An 18,321-nucleotide genomic window follows, 5' to 3' on the forward strand; every position below is an offset into this window, starting at 1 on the left:
CCAACATCAACAGCTGGGCTGCAGTGGAGCACAGAAAGGATGCAATGCTTAGGTGTTTTCTGGGCAGTGACCGCTTTCTGAGCAAAAACTGGGAGGGTTTTGTTAAAATGATCAGTGCCCGATTGTCTAAATGGACTTGGATCCAGCCTCAGTTGTCCTATTGGGGGGGGGGGTCTTGATTGTTAATAACCTGACTGCCTTAATGTTCTGGCAGCTACAGTTGTAGAACCTCCAGATAAGCTCACAAGAGAAGTACAGAAGAGGCTGGTGAACTTCTAGTGGGGGGGCCTTTCACTGGACCAAATCTGCTGTTTTGTTCTTACCAGTGTTAGAAGGAGGCCAGGGCCTGATTGACCTCTGCAGCTGTATCACAGCTTTTTGCCATCAAACAGTGCAGTGACTATTATATCACAAACAGCTTTGGAGTGAAATAACATCTGTGTTGCTTCATAGGATTATGAACCTGAATTAAGACAAGCACTTGTTCCATCTGGAACTAGCTGGCACGGAGTTCACTACGACCCCTTTCTATCAGGCTGTCCTCCGAGCTTGGGGAACAGTCTTAAACACTGAGAGACTACTCCCAGATCTATGGTAGTGTAAGGGAGGAATCCCTGTTCTATAACCCGCTGATATACTGCAGGATGCTCAGCTCCGTCAGTGTACAGAGATCCCTCACGAAAGCTGGACTTCCTAAGATGGCATGTCTCAGATCAGGAGTACAGTGGAAAATGGCCGACATTTTGAGCCAAGAGACTGGTTTTAAACCTCTTTGTCTAATGGAGAGGCTGTTGGAGGAAGTGATCAGTGCGGTCTGCTTTTCCATCTGCTTGTCCATCTGTGCTGCAATGGAGGAGCAGGAGGATGTGAATGGTGCCATTCTGTCTTTTAAAACACCAGAACTACAGGACTTCTCAAGAACATCTAAGAAGGCCTTGTATGCAGTCACTGTAAAGGTTCTCAACAGAACGTCACTAGTCGGTGTACAGGAGTCGAGGTGGTTGAATCTGTTGACACCAGGTTGGTCTCCCAAAGGCAGCCGAAGGTCCCTGTACAAACCCCCCCCATAGAGAAATGCACTGCGGATCTACAGTGGAGAGTGGTACGTGGGGCTGTGGCTACAAACAGACATGTGGCACATATAGATCCTACATCAGAGAGTCGCTGTTCTTTCTGTAATGAAGAAGAAACTCTACAGCACTTATGGCTCAGCTGTCCCAGATTGAGCCCTCTTTTCTCTGTACTACAATAGTGGCTCAGAGGTTTAGGAGATGTTTTCGAAGCCAGCCTGTTTGTCTTTGGTCCTAGGTACATGGCAGCACAGTGCAAATGTGTCACATGCAAACGTGTCAATTTTCTGAAAGGTTAGGCAAAAATTAACATTTGACTTAGTAGAAGAAACAAATTAAAGGCAATGAGTCCACAGATGCTTGATTCATTTTCAGGGATCTAGTTGCCGCTCAGCTGAAAATTTAGTTGACATATTTCAAAATGATTTAAAACTTGGAAGAATTTGTTTCTGTTTGGGAAAATGGAGATGTTCTGTGCACTGCAGAAAACCAATTACTTATTCTTAATTTCTGAAAAAGGGAAGGTCTGTATCTTCGTTTTTGATGTGTATGGGGATTGTTGTTCAATATATATAAAAGCAGTATCTGTGTTAATGCTACTGGGTTTTTTGGGGTTTTTTTTATTTCTTTCCCCTTTTTCTCCCTGATTATATCCTGCCAATTACCCCACTCTTCCGAGCCATCCCGGTTGCTGCTCCACCCCTTCTGCCGATCAGGGGAGGGCTGCAGACTACCACATTCCTCCTCCAATACATGTGGAATTGCCAGCTGCTTTTTTTTCACCTGACAGTAAGGAGTTTCGCAAGGGGGACGTAGCATGTGGGAGGATCATGCTATTCCCCCAGTTACCTCTCCCCCCAACCAGACACCCCGACAAACTAGAGGAGGCATTAGTGCAGTGACACATACCCACATTTGGCTTCCCACCCGCAGACACGACCAATTGTGTCTGTAGGGACACCCGACTAAGCCAATGGTAACACAGGGATTTGAACTGGCGATCCCCGTGTTGGTAGTTACTGGAATAGACCACCACACCTCCTGGACGCCACAACTGTTTTCTTTTCTTTTTCTTTTTTTTTATTGTGAATGAAAAATTGGACCATTAAAGACTTGGTTAAGGTCAAAGGTCTCTCTCTCTCAAACCACCGTTGATTAAAAAAGCTGGTGATCTGCAGTGGAGGGTCGCGCATGGCATAGTGGCGGTCAATGCTTTTGTTTCTGTGCTAAACCTTAATGTAAATGACAACTGTCCCTATTGTGCCCAGAGAGAAACAGTTTTTCATTGTTTTCTATAATGTGTGAGGCTTGCACCCATGTTTCTGCTATTAGAACATTTATTTAGATCATCTGGGGAAAGTTTTTGCAAACAGAATTTTATTTTTAGTTTCAAATATAGCCAACGTGTAAAATATAAATGCCAACTCTTGAACTTCATTGCAGGGCAGGCAAAATGGCTATTTATGTGAGCCAGAAAAAAAAAAGAATTGAGGGGTCTGTACAATGTGATGTTGAACTGTTGTTTACCAGGATGGTCAAGGCCAGGATAAGGGTAGATTTTAACTATTACAAAGCAATGAAGGATCTGGACACATTCAAAACCATGTGGTGTTATAAAGGGGTGCTGTGTTCACTTATAGAGGATGAGCTAGTTTTTACTGCAGAGCTCAGATAAAAGGGGTCTTACCTGTTTTTTATTTTATTTTTATGCTTCAAGTTGTTGTTGAATAATTTTTTTGGAGGGGGGGTTGTTAAAAGATGCATGTTGAGTGTTTGTAATTTGACAAACATTGTGTATGCTGTTAAAACGATTTAAGGTCTGTTTTCTGACAATTGTTTTTGTTAAATAAATACTTGTTTTAAAAATTCAAATTTTCTCTTTCTCTCTCTCTATTGTAATGAGGTGACCAAATGCGCACACGCATGCACACATTAACACACACATACACAAACGCACACACACTCTCACTATATAATTTTATGGCTTTGCTTCATTTATGTTGTTTATTTTATGTTTGTTTTTTTTGTTTGCTTGCTTCTTTACTTCTGTGGATAACATAATTTTGTATTTGCTCATAATGCTTATTGAGGTTAGATTCCTTTTATATGCCTCTAGAGTTGTTTTTTTTTTAATCTCACCTGCACAGCTTGCTTTTTTGTGTGCTTTTGCTGCTTTGTTTTATATGTGCAAATAAAATCAAAATCAATCTATGTCAAATCAAAATTGGTTCCATGTTTATAATACTGATCTTATGAAAATCTAAGCGTTCTATTATCGCTACTCCGTAGTGCTATATTTACATATTGCCCTCTGACCTCGCCTCTGGCGACGCTAGGCTCTGAAATTCACCGCTCATGCGACAGCATCCCCTAAGCCCCGCCCACAATTGCACTTGACATGCGTCACCACATCACTCGTCAGTTCGACTACATCTGAAAGGGTTCAATACTTGGGTGCGCAAAGAATCATTCCACATGCTGACGGTCCCGCAGCTCCTAGCCATGATATCGAGCGGTAGCCTGGTTCACATCTGTGGACCTCAAGGACGCATATTTCCATGTCCCGATAGAGGGTCACCACTGGAAATATCTCAGGTTCGCGTTTCAGGGAACGTGTTGCGAGTACAAAGTCCTCCCGTTCGGCTACAGTTTGGTCCCACGGGTCTTTTCGATGTGCGTCAAGGCGGCTCTCACTCCGCTATTCGCCCAGGGTTACGTTATAGCCTACTACTTGGACGATCTGCTTCTGATAGCCCCAGATCACCGGCTGGCTATGGAACGCACGAGTCACCTGGTCTCGCACCTGTCAGACCTGGGTCTCACGGTAAACTGGAAGAAGAGCGCTCCCTGGCCGTCACGCGAAACCACCTATCTGGGATTAGCGTTGGACTCAGGGAGAATGCTGGCTTCCGTCTCGGAGGAGCGGTGGCAGGGGTTAGAGGACCTTCTTGCCAGTTTTGCCCCGGGCCGGTCGGTGACAGTAGGTCAACTGCGTCGGCTCCTGGGCATCATGTCCTCTGCTCACCAGGTGGTGCCTCTGGGTCTGCTTTTTATGAGGAGACTCCTGTGTTGGCTTATTCGAGAGGGCCGGTTCCACCGGCTGCGCCAACGGCACAGGTTAGTGGTCCCGGACGGGGTGAGCTTGGACCTGGATCACTGGGCAGAGGCCTGCAGATAGATCCAGGGTTGGGGTTCCCCTCGGACCCAGATCGGAGGAGGTGATTCTATTCACGGACGCATCCCTGGGAGGTTGGGGTGCGATCTGTGGCCACGGCACATCAGAGGAGTATGGCCCGTGAGTCACAATGCGCACATCAACACGCTGGAGCTGGAGGCAGTGCTGTTGGCGGTGCGTCATTTCGCTCCTCTCCTACGACATCGACACATTCTGGTCAGGTCGGACAGTACCACTGCGGTGGCGTATATCAACAGGCAGGGCGGGACGCGGTCGGCTGCGTGCCGTGCGTTAGCCTACGACCTGTGGAGTTGGGTGCATCAGAACGCGCAGTCCATTCGGGCAGTTCATGTGCCTGGCAGCCAGAACGAGGCAGCGGACATCATGTCGCGCGGCGGGCCCAGCTGGGACAACTGGTCCCTCAATCCTCTTATCGTGGAGATGATCTGGGCGAGGTTCGGAGTGGCGCATGTGGACTTGTTTGCGTCCAAGAGGAACGCCAAATGCGCACGATGGTATTCGCTCTGCCCGAGCGACAACCAGTCTATGGGAGTGAATGCGCTGGGCATCGAGCCGTGGCCACACGAGCTGCTCTATGCTTTTCCCCCTCTGGGTCTGATACCGGCGGTGGTGGAACGGATCAGATGCACGGGCGCGTCGGTGATCCTGGTGGCTCCCAACAACCCAGGCGCGCCATGGTTTCCGAACATGGTTTCCATGGTGCGCGCGCCACAGTTCCTCCTCCCGATGTGGTTGGACGCTCTGACGCAGGCAGACGGGATTATCCAACAGGAGCCCCCTCTAGCGGGGTTCCAACTGGCGGCCTGGCTTCTGAGAGGGCCAGGCTGAGAGAGGAGTGTTAAAGTGTGTTGTTACCTTCTACTAATGAGACGTTACAACTCGTTTCAACCCCACGGGGCTATAAACTTTAATAATAACTTCGGCACGTAAGGTTATGCATCATGCTCGGTCCGTTATTCCAGGTGCAACAACCTAAACGACCCCTGTGTAAACAAGGAACTAAACAATGGTTCCTAACAATAGTTCCTATTGTTACATCCTTTCTCTTTTCAGTTTCTTCTTTTTTTTAGAACCTTTAATACATTTGCACAACATTTGTGATTCACTTTTTTTTTCTTTTTCATTCATGCCCCCCCCAAAGTCCATTAGTGCTACAGATCCATTCATCTATGTGAGGTCACAAAGTCTTTGTATCGCTGCGGCTGCACAACAGAGCGGCCTGATCTGGTGGTAACAGGGTTGGCCCTGTCACCAGTGTCCTTGGTTTTGTTTCCTGCTAAGACACTGCGAGAAGGAACACTCTTTGAATGTCCGGGTTCAACACTCTCTGGCTGACTGGGGCTGCTGATCTCCATGTCCATAGTGTCAGTGAAGATTGCCCCTGGTGCATGCCTGAGGTGTCTGCGATTTCTCCTGATGACACCACCCGTGTGCAGCTGGACCTCATAGGATCTCCTATCGACCGGCCTCAGCACCTTGCCCACTCTCCAGCCAGTGTGGGGTGCGAGAGGCTGAACTCTCACACATTCACCTGGGGCAAGTGTGTCCAAGTCTTTAGCCGACCTGTCGTAGTATGCCCTCTGCCGTTGTTGGTTATTTTGTAAATCCTGTTTCACCTGCACAACTTTCGGCTGTAACAGGCTTGCCTTGGTTGGCAGTAGTGTTTTGGTACGGCGACTGAGCAGCCGCTGTGCTGGTGTGGTATCAGTACCCTGTGATGGTGTGTTGCGGTGGTCCAGAAGGGCGAGATAAGGATCCCGTCCAGCAGCCTTGGCTTTGAGCAAGAGTCTTTTTGCTGTCTTAACAGCTGACTCAGCTTTGCCGTTGCTTTGCGGGTAACCTGGTGATGAGGTTTTATGTTGAAATCCCCACAGTCGACTGAACTTCTGGAATTCTTGTGACGAATACTGTGGGCCATTGTCCGAGATTACAATATCTGGGATACCTTGGCGGGCAAAATGAGCTTTCAGCTTCCGTATCACTGTGGTTGACTTGGTATCTGCCAGGTAATCTATTTCCCAAAAATTTGAGAAAAAATCAACAATTATGAGGTAGTCTTTGTTTTCAAACATGAACAGATCCGTGCCCACCTTTGCCCACGGCCTGCTTGGCACATCATGTGACATTAGTGTTTCTTTTTGTTGTTTAATGTCCATTGATCTGCAGATGTCACACTTCGCTATATATGATTTTATTTGGTCGTTCATGCCCTGTCAATAGACACACTCCCTAGCCCTCCGTAGGCATCCTTCCACACCCAGATGTGATGCGTGTAGGCGGCAAGTGATGTCTTTCCTCAATGCATCAGGGATGACAGCGCGCTCACTCCTGAACACTATGCCATCTTGGTGGCTTAACTCCTCTTGGAATGAGAAGTAGGGCTTGATTTCCCTTGGTGTTTTTGACTTATCGTCAGGCCATCCTTGCTGCATCATTTTGATGAGAAGCTGCAGTGTTTCATACTCTTTTGTGGCAGATCGTATATCATGTAGCCTGTCTGCTGCGATGGGTAAGTGTTGTGCCATGTTGACAGTCTCTAGTTCTGCATCCGGTGCACTCTCAGGAAGATAAGCTCTGCTCAGAGTGTCTGCTAGCAGCATGTCTCTACCTGGCACATATACTACATCTAGATCATACTTTTGTATGCGCAGCATCATTCCCTGCAGCCTTTTGGGTGCACTTAGTAGAGGTTTTCTCACTATTGTTTCCAACGGCTTGTGATCACTTTGCACCGTCACTTTTCGGCCGTATGTGTACTGGTGAAATCTTTCCATGCTAAAAACCATTGCTAAGAACTCCTTTTCTATTTGTGCATACCCACGCTCTGTTTGAGTGAGTGCTCTGCTTGCAAATGCTATTGGCTTACCCATCTGCATGAGCGCTGCGCCTAAACCTGTGTCTGAAGCGTCACACTGCACTGTGAGTTCCTCATCTGGGTTGTAATATTTCAGTACTGGGACCTTTGCTATAGTCTCTTTCAATTTGAGGAAAGCCTCCTCATGCTGTGCTGTCCAGTTCCACTCCCTGTTTTTGTGTGTCAAATCTCTCAACACTATGCACTGGTCTGAGAGGTGGGGACAAAACTTGGCTAGATAATTTACCATACCTAGCAGCCTTTGCACTCCTTTCACATCAGTCGGTGCCGGCATCTTCTCAGCGGCAAGCACTTTCTCTGGATCCGCCCTGAGTCCATCAGCCGTCAGGCGGTGTCCAATGTATGTGGTCTCCTTTTGTCTCAGCTTGAATTTGTCTTTGTTCAGCTTGATGTTCTTTTGTCTGCATCTTTCAAGAAACAGTCTCAGTTTTCCATCATGGTCACGCTCAGCTTCCTCCTGTGTTTCCCCTTGGCCTGTGATCAGTACATCGTCAGCTATAATGTACAAGCCCGGTACACCGTCCAGCGCTTGTGTGAGCTTTCTCTGAAAGATTTCTGGGGCCGGACTTATCCCCATTGGCATCCTCAGCCACCTGTAACGTCCGAATGGAGTGGCAAATGTTGTTAAATAGCTGGACTCCTCCTCCAGCTGCACATGCCAGAATCCACTCTTGACATCACACACTGTGAACACTTTTGCTCTTGACAAGTCCGGTAAAATGTCCTCAATGGTTGGCAGTGGGAAGTGACTGCGCTTTAGAGCTTTGTTCAAAGGCTTGGGATCGATACACACTCTTGGTTTCCCACTTGGTTTCTGTACCACCACCATTGCACTGATCCAATCTGTACTGCATTCCACAGGTGTTATGATCCCTCTTTGCTGTAGGTCCTGTAGCTCGTCCTTCAGTGGTTTCATCATGGCGACTGGGACCCGCCTCTTTGGCAGCTGTACTGGTTTCACTGTGCTGTCCACCTCTATTTTGTATTTTCCCTCGTGGCAGCCATCGCCAATGAACACATCAGCATACTCATCTTTAATTTGTCCCATTATCCACTGTCCTGTTGTTGTTTCTGTTGTGACAATACTGTCTATTGTCATGATGTTTTCATATTGCACTTTTATCAATTTCATGGCCTCACTGGCTCTCCTACCCAGCAGAGGCACTGTACCAGCTGCATTCACCACCTGGAACTCTAAGCGATATAGCTTGTTGTTTCTCGGGTTTCTTATTTTCACTTTACATTTTCCCAGTGGTTTTAATTTGGTTTTATTGTACATTACTAGTACACTCTTCGTGTGTTCTAATTTGGCATCTGGATTCAGCAGGTTAATTGGGATGATATTGCAACTGGCACCACAGTCTATTTGGAATTTGATCATGTCCTTGCCTAGAAGCATGCCAGCATAGAGAAGCTGAGTTTTCTTCATTTTCTCAGTTTCTTTTACACAGGTGATACTATCTTCATATTCATCACTCTCAGATTCAGTTGTTATTTTACTCACATATTTCTTTTTCCTTAGTTCCGGTTTTACTCTGCATTTTGCTGCAAAGTGGTTCTCTCTTCCACACTTTGTGCACTTCTTCCCAAACGCTGGGCACTTTTGTTTACTTTTCTCATGCGTTTTTCCACAATATCTGCACTCCACAGTGTTGCTCGTCTGTTTCCGATACTGTACTCCTTGCACTGCATGTACCTCTTCCACCATCGATCCCGAGATGGTTTTCACATTGTCCTTTGAGAGCTCAGCGGCTCTGCACAGCTGCAAACATGTGTCCAGTGTCAAGTTTTTCTCTCGGAGCAGTCTTTCTCTTACGATTGTGTTGTTACCTCCACACACAATCCGATCCCGAATGAGCGAGTCTCTCACTGTCCCAAAGTTGCATGTTCTTGCCAACACTCTCAGTTCCATGACATAATGGTCTATATTTTCACTGGTGCCCTGGTTTTTTGTAAAAAAAACGATAACGTTCCACAGTCTCGTTAACGCTGGGGTCGCAGTGATCATCAAACTTCTCGATAACGTCATCTAACGTCCATGCATCCTTCGGTGTGTCGCCCAGTAACGTGTCCATAAGTTCCCTGCCGCTCTCCCCGACAAGATAGCTGAACAGTTTCACCTTCTGTTTGTCATCGGCGTCAGCCATGGCTAAATCCACATACAAAGCAAACTCGTCCCTCCAGGCCTTCCATGTCCTCGAAAGGTTGCTTGAGTCCAGACATAACGTTTGCGGTGGTTTAAGCCCATCCATGTCACACGGCAGTCTCACGCTAGCAGCTAATGCTAACATATACTGAACGTTGCTTAGGAACAGTAACCGCTCTCCCGCTCCTAGAAACTTTTCCGCACCAAACTTCAAACCGAGTCGTCCGCCGCTGCCACCATGTTAAAGTGTGTTGTTACCTTCTACTAATGAGACGTTACAACTCGTTTCAACCCCACGGGGCTATAAACTTTAATAATAACTTCGGCACGTAAGGTTATGCATCATGCTCGGTCCGTTATTCCAGGTGCAACAACCTAAACGACCCCTGTGTAAACAAGGAACTAAACAATGGTTCCTAACAATAGTTCCTATTGTTACAAGGAGGGCTTTGATGAGGCCACGGTGGCCACTATACAAGCCGCGCGCGCTCCGAGCACATCGGCGCAATACGACTCCAAGTGGGGAGTTTTTGCTAGGTGGTGCGTGGGAGAGGGCGTGGAACCTCTGTCTGCATCCTTGGCCCACGTTGCGGGGTTCTTGGAATACAAGAGATCGACTGACAATTTAGCCCACGAATCGATCAAGGGGTACTTGGCAGCGATCTCAGCCTTTATGCCTAGGCTGGGTGGCGACACTGTCTTCTCTCACCCCCGTATGGTGGCGTTCCTCAAGGGGGTGAGGAACAGGCGGGTGTTCGGAATGACCGCACGGCCACTTCGGATTTATCCCTGGTTCTGTCGGCGTTGTGTTCTGCGCCATTCGAGCCTTTGGAATCGGCTGACGTTAAGTGACTGTCGGCCAAGGTGGCGCTCCTGCTGGCCCTGGTGTCTTTGGGTAGGGTCAGCGAACTGTGCGCGCTCTCCACGGACGGCATCGAATTTGCCGCGGACAGTTCAAAGGTGATAGTCTACCCGAATCCGTCGTTTCGTCCGACACATGTCACCGCGCGTTACCAGCGGGTGCCATTGGTGTTGTCGGCCTTTTATCCCTCTCCCTCTTCGGAGGAGGAGAGGAGGCTCCATCTCCTCTGCCCGGTTCGTGCGCTACGGGTTTACCCGGAGCGCACTGGTCCTTTCAGAAAGACTAAACAGGTCCTTGTCTGCTACGGGGCGACGGGCAGGAAAGGAGAGGCGCTGTCTAGCCAGAGGCTTTCTCATTGGATTTGCTCCGGGATCTCCCAAGCCTATGTGGGGGCTGGTAGAGAAGTACCCAGGTTTAAAGCGCACTCCACGAGGGGCACAGCCGCTTCGGTGGCTCTCTATGCTGGTGTGGCGATGGAGTCTATTATGTCAACGGCAATGTGGTCTTCGCCACATTCGTTCATTAATCATTACTTAACTGACCAGTCTGCTATGACAGTGACCGGTGCTGTGCTTGGCACAGCGAGGCGCACTGATGCGTAATGCGCTCCGGCCATACGCAAGTGTCTCCCATCGGGAGCGCGGACGTTTGTACATAGTTCATTTAAAATAAAATTAAAAAATAATATTATATATAGGCTATAGCCTATGTGTATATGTATATGGAAAGTTGGAACGGTTACGTTCCCTTTTCTCTTCTTTCCCGCCCCCTTATGCGAGCCTCCCCTCTACGATATCCTAGCCGGCCAAAGGGGGGATTTGAGTACTGGGTGTGAGGTGTTGTTCCCCTTATTGTCCTCAGCGCGGGTGGCAGGCGAGGGGCATTAGTCCGCCGCTACTCCGTAGTTGGGACAATATGTAAATATAGCACTACGGAGTAGCGATAATAGAACTCCTGGTTCTGTAGAGAACCTAGGTTCTATGAGCTACAGAGTAGTGCTATATTTTCCTGCTCGCCTGCTGAGGTCCCTTGAAGGAGGCTTTGGTGGGTCGAACTGACGAGTGATGTGGTGACGCATGTCAAGTGCCGTTGTGGGCGGGGCTTAGGGGATGCTGTCGCATGAGCGGTGAATTTCAGAGCCTAGCGTCGCCAGAGGCGAGGTCAGAGGGCAATATGTAAATATAGCACTACTCCGTAGCTCATAGAACCTAGGTTCTCTACAGAACCAGGAGTTATCTATTGATTTTTATGCTTGAACTTCTGTCACTTCCCTCTTTAACATTTTATTAATAACATTTGCATAAATATGTTTAATAACATTCCTCATGATTAAATCATCTAGCCTACACTATAAGTTATTGTCTTTAATCTTTACCACAGTTAAATATGACCTTAGTTCAATTAAGTCTTCATAGTGAGGGAAAGTTAGCAGGAATTTGACCAATCTGGGAAGTAAAGTCTTACCAATAAATTTCTTCACCAATGTGTTCCTTAAGGTGTGTAGTAACATGTATTAAAATGTTGAAATTCAACTCCCGGGGGTAACCTCCGAAAAAATTGCTCAAAGTCAGGGTACCGATAACAGATTTTCAAAAATTGAAAAAAGCTTAAATTGGACTTAACTTACGTTTGAGGGGTCAAACTAGGAATTTGTCATGATTCTAAGTTGATTGCAAGCATTTATTTTTCACCAAGACCCTGGTAGAAAAATATTCACATCCACTTTCCCACTCATCACCCCCCCCATGCCGTAGAGGGCACCCGACATGTTGAAGCCATTTACATCCTTTTTCTCTATTGATCACGGGCTGACTGAATATACTGCTTTCAACATCTGATACGTACGTATTCGCAACAATTTTTCTAACAAGCTGAAATGTTTCTCTGCACAACACTGATGATTCTCATTTATTACATAAAAGGTATAACTTTGCTTGTTCTTGTTAGCTAGCTAACAGTAAGTAATATGATCGGCTAACGTAAATGTTAACTTCCACTAAAAGTTGTCATTACTAGCTTAACAATACTTGTTAGCTGGCTAATAGTTGTCATAAGTTGTCTGAAGTCTCATGTGTGTACTATACTCCAAAACCTACATCTGATTTATTTATTTAGTTAAATGCTAGCTGTCTGCTCCATTAACTACCTAGCTAGGTTAAAGTGGTGTAACCTGTACTGCCTCAGATTTTTTTTTGATTTATTGTTACGGTTAAGCAAATCTATTCTTTTACACCTCAGTACAATATTTCAGAAACTATGCCTCTATGACAGATTCGGTCTTTATTCTACTTTGTGTAGGCTATGGGTCTTCAGTAGGCTAACATGGAAGACGATGTGAACCCACCTCTGCTCAAGTGCTTCTTCTGTGAAGGCCTGGAAACGCCAGGTGAGAGGCTTTTGCAAGGAACTTCTAAAGGCTATGCTACTTTATTGAAACATGCAGAAGCCATGGAAAATGCTACAATTTTGGAGCGTATGAAGAAGGATGAAAATGAAGGAAGACTTAGATACCACATAAAGTGTAAAGATTATTTGTACAACAAGTTTGTCAAGGTCACCAAGACGTCAGCTCAAGCATCAAAGGCAGAGGAAGAGACAGCAAAGCTGAAGCGAAGGCGCACTTGCTCTGGAGTTGAGTGCATCAACTGCATGCACCTCTTCAAGTTTACGGTCCGTTCAGCTTCTGTACAAGAATGTATGCATTCTTTGCAACCAACCCGCTCATCTCTATGAACATAAACCAGCAGACGCTAGAAATAAATATAGAGTGCCTGATAATGTGACTGCAGATAGACTAAAGGCAAGCTTGCTGAAGATAGCAAGGAGTCGTGGAGATGACTGGGGCACAGAAGTCCTTGGACGTCTGGAAGGGATCAATGACTTAGTAGCAGAAGAAACCTTGTAACATTTGCGCTGCAAACTTCTTTTTGAAAAGGGTAGGCCTTACTCCAAGACTGCAGATGAAGGACCAAGGAAGAGAGGACAAAAGAAAATAGATGATGAGCGAGAGGTTGTTTTTATTGAATTATGCGTTTGGCTAGATACAGAACTCGAGCATGGGGTGATGACACTTGCCCAAGTCCACGAAAAGATGCAGCAGTTTGATCAGTCACCCGATAAGAGCCTCTCTTATTCAAAGAAATGACTAAGGATGAAACTTCAAGAGAAATATAATGACACACTGTACTTCACATCACAGTCGAAAAGGTCAGATGTACTCTGCCTCAAAGATAACACAAGCAACATTCTGCGAGAGCATCATGCTAATCTTCAGCAAGGAGATGAGAAGACACAAATCATAAAGACAGCACTAAAGTTCATATGCAACAACATCGCCATGATTAATCTAGATCCAAAGTCATACCCCACTGCATACAGTATGGCTGATATCCAGAGTCAGCTGGCACTTGTTCCTGAGAGCCTCCAGATGTTCTTGAGACCAATAGTGAAGACCGATGAAAGAGTAGCTGTTTGGGGCAGAACTTTATCAAGGCTCGTCGGCCTCGATCAGGAGTATTGCCATACCAAATGGGGCTTGCCATACAACTTGATCATAGATTGGGTAAAAATGGATGATCGACAAGTTACACCGGCTAGGATACACTGAGTCTTACTCAGAGACACAAAACTACAAATACTGCTTCCTCAATGACAGGAATGGAGATGGCATCCCAGATACATCTGGCACACTTGATACCATTGTAGAAGAAACTGATGACCAGATCAATGATGAGGCTGTGATTGATGCAGCACTTGAGGATCCAACGGTTCCGACCGCCAGTGAAAGTGACAATCAGGTGGTCTCCATGGAGGTTGCGGAAGCAAACAATGCAGTCACTCAGTTCGTTGGGGACAATATAGATTTGAACATTGTCTCTGTCAGTGGAAACACCCCATTTCATTCAATGGTTTGAAGAGAACAACCCATTCGACCACGATCGAGACAAGAATATGCTTGTATCTTTCTCTACAGGATTCACAAGCACGAGGGATGACTCAGTCAATGCGGAGAGAGCAGCTGAAGTAGGTAGAGAGATGCAGATAAAGCAGGATGGACAGTCAGCAACATCAACCATGGAGGTGAAGTCAAATGTACAAGCCCTGTCATCACTCAGAAAGATTCCCAAGATCAACGAGAAGAAGATTCATCTTGACTCACTCAAGTTGTTCAACCGACTGATCATTTTTGCTCAACGGGATATGACAGTTGAGACAAGCTTGGAGTATGAGCTAACTCCCATCCCATTGTCCCTTTTCAGCAACAAAGATCACAAAATGAACAAGGCAAACAAGACAGGGTTTTCCAAAACTAGCCTGAAGGAGTTGACTGATCCACTTGAACTCACTAACCAACCCTGTTCCACTTTGATGGTTGATGGAGGATGGCTTCTCTACATGGTGAAGTGGGAACAAGGCCAGACTTCGCAGGAGATTGCCAACAGTTACCTAAGGTACGTGCAGCGTCTTGGCTATAACTCTCAAAAGATAATTGTGGTCTTTGATGGCTATAACAAATCACCAAAAGATCATGACCACATCCGACGTAGCAAGAAATCATGCTGTGATCTCCAGATTCAACCAGATATGATGCACTGGACACCAAGAGCAAAGTTCTTGGACAACATCCATAACAAGAGTGAACTCATTCACCTCCTCTCCTCAATGTTAAGAAAACTAACATCACTGTGGAGCAGACTGACAATGATGCTGACACTTCGATTGTGAGAGAGGCATTGGTTGCTGCTAAAGATGGCTCTGTTGAGGTCAGTAGTTTGTGTAGATATTTAACTTTCATTTGCTTAACTACTTTAAAATAAGAGTTTTGATTTTTTTAAATATTTTCACATGCTCTCTTTACAGTTGCAAGCAGAAGACGCAGTAGTGCTGGTAATGCTGGTGCACCATAGCTCGAGCACCAACCACCCACTCTTCTTAACCACATCCAAGGGCTCTTATGATGTCAGGAAGATCCGGGAAGCTCTCTCAGAGAAAGAGACACTACCTGCACTTTTGTCATGCGTTCACTGGGTGTGATACAGTTTCTGCTATTTCTGGCCATGGGAAAACAACTCTGTTTGACAGGTAATAATAGTAGGCCTATAATAATAAAAGTAATTGTATTTTAGTGAAATATTTGTATATTGAAATATCTTTAAAAAACCTTGAAATGCACTTTTTCAGGTTTTGTGCAGGGGACATTGATAAACATATGGACATCTTCATGGACATTCATGCTACCAAGGGTGCAGTGGTTCAGGCTGGAACTGCGATCTTCCAATATATTTACAATGGACCAGGTACTACTCTGGGTGAAATTCGGTACACCATGTTCTCACGGAAGGCAGCGGCTGGGCTGATCAAACCAGAGACTTTACCTCCAACAGAGTGTGCGGCTGCACAGCATTCTCTCCGTGCCTACCTACAGACCCGGGACTGGATTCTTCTACAGAGCATGTCTCTGGACCCCAGTGACTATGGATGGACATTCGGTGTTCATGGTTATGAGCCAGTTCCAACACTAGACCCAATGGCTCCTGAGGAGCTCCTCCAGTTCACAAGCTGTAATTGTAATGGAGATTGCAGCAACAGGCGATGCAGCTGCAAGAAGAATGGTGTCAAGTGCACCTCAGCATGTAGAGTTTGTAAAGGCATTACATGCAAGAATGGTATTCATGATGGTCTTGAAGAAGACTCAGACATTGACTTGTGAAGCATTTGACATGGATTTTCTCTGACTATTGCAACTATTGTAATAAATGCAAAAAAATATATATGCAAAAGTTGGCATGGCAGTTATTCCACTAAGGAGTAGATCTAGAGAAAATTAAATGCTAGCAATCAACTCAGAATCATGAAAAAAAACAAAACAAAAGTAAGCCTTTACAGCATTGCTGTGATTTGTTATAATAAAAAATGATTTATCTAAATCTTTTTCAAAAAATCACCCTCACCCGGACTCCCCCCCCCCACTTCCTCTCTATTTTACAACAATATTTTCAAAACAAAAAATGAAAATAAAAGAATAGATGAATTGAAGAACAAGGGTCTCTCACTGGGAGGGGGTGGATGGAAAGGGCCTTAAGAATGGGATAAAAAAATAAAAAGAATAAAAAATAAAAAATCTTTTAAAAATCATAAAAAAATCACACGATTGAGTTAGAGACTTACCCCAAGAGACTTTTTTGTTCAGAAAATTATGTACAAAAATGTTTTGGTAGCCTTTTTTCCTAAACCGGAAGTTGATTTTTTTTAATACTGGTGTCAATACCCCAACTTTGATCAGGTTTTTTCAGGGTTTCCCCTGGAGTTGAATTTCAACATTTTAATACATGTTATTACACACCTCTATGAACACATTCATGAAGACATTTCTTGGTAATGCTTTACTTCCCAGATTTTCCTAACTTTCCCTCACTATCAGTTCACTACCCTGAACCTGAGCCTTTGGCAAACACGCACACCACTGACACACTCAATCTGTAAAAAAAATTAAAAAAAAAAAAAAAAACATGCCATGGCTCTTTGATACATTAATTTTGTCTCTGAAGTGGCCTATTTAACAAAATTAGCTTCCTTGTGATTGCAGGGCCAATTAACATGAAATTCACTGTAGATACAAATGGCAGAAGACACGTAGCTATACACTGCAGGACTTGCCTTGCACTCCAGTAGGCTACATCAAGCCAATTTGTTTGGGTTGCATGCATATTCCAACCAGTAGGAGATTTTCATGGAAAAAAAATCTGGACTTTTTTTGCTACTAATACTACTCAGCTCATGTGTAACTGTGGTGGCGGTACAGGCTTTCATGTGCAGATGACAGCCTATAGCCTACATCAAAGTTGGTATGTGGTAGATAAACAGGTGCTCAGGCAGGAAATACATTGAAATAGTGATGAATAAAGGTTAATGGGTTCCAATCACTAATCCATAATAAGCATTGTTTATTATAAGCACTGATCTATTTAAATATTTGTATCATATATCAGTGGTTGCAAGTCCTGGAGTGGATTTAAAGTGAGGTTTCTCTCATGTATGAGTGAGGAGGAAGCATGGAGCGGAAAATAGAAAACCTGGAGTGGATTAGGAGCGGAATGATCACAGAATGCTTTGAATGAGGAGTGGAAATTGCTGCCATAGCACTTCACGCCAATACTCTGGTATCACCTAGAGCACCCATTTCATAAATGGTGTACATTTAGTAGTTGGACCATTTTTTTCCAAATTCCTTTTCTTTACTAGGATGTATCAGTTATTAGCAATCAAATTGTTTTAAATACTTCCACTTGTTAGATTTACGGGAGCTGGAAAGTATAATATTTATGTCCATTTTTACTGCCCATTTTTAGTGTTGTCTATACATAAATTATACAGACACTGTGTCATGCCCAGTACAAACACAACTTTTGCTTGTGCTGTTAATCTCTCTGCAGAAAGAAATGATAAAATTACTTTTTTATGGAACTCTCTAAAGATTACAAAGATGTTTGATGCGGTGGAGTTAATCAGGTTTTGGATATTTAACCTTTCTTCAAAAGTTTGTAAGTATAATCACTGCTTAAGTTTAGACAGAGATTGAAAGAGTCATGTCACTCATTTGAGATTCAGTTCTATTTTCTGTCTTTACAACTAAGGTTGATACACACGGCAGCTTTCAAATCAATGTTGTCCTAACCCCACTGTGGCATGTGGTTACAGTTCTCAGTGGGGATCCATATTGATGGGCTTAAGTGTTATTAATAACTACACATTATGGCAATAGTTATCACCTTGGAATGACCAAAGACTTTCCCCTAGAATAAAAATATATGCAAGCGTTCAAGAGATGAATAAAAGCTGAGTGTACTGTTTGATCAGACTTGATCATCTTACAGATGTGTTGGCTGTAGTACATTACATTTCACATTTGCATTAATTTTCTTCTGTATCCTCTTAAAAAAGCCTTTACTAATTAAATGTTGTGATTAATTTTTCATGCTGCATTGAAGACCCCCAGCCTACATCTTTCTGTGAACTCCTTGACAGAATGAAGTCTGGTCAAAATGAACTGCAAATTCTCCATGGGGATCCATGTTTGTGGGATTAATTGGGGGGAGGGCAGGAAATGTCACAGTGTGTCATTTATAAGGCCATGCTGTCTCTCTAAGACTGATGATCAATGTAAGGATTTAC

The sequence above is a fragment of the Lampris incognitus genome, chromosome 6, assembly GCF_029633865.1.
Source record: "Lampris incognitus isolate fLamInc1 chromosome 6, fLamInc1.hap2, whole genome shotgun sequence".
NCBI classification, from domain to species: Eukaryota; Metazoa; Chordata; class Actinopteri; order Lampriformes; family Lampridae; genus Lampris; species Lampris incognitus.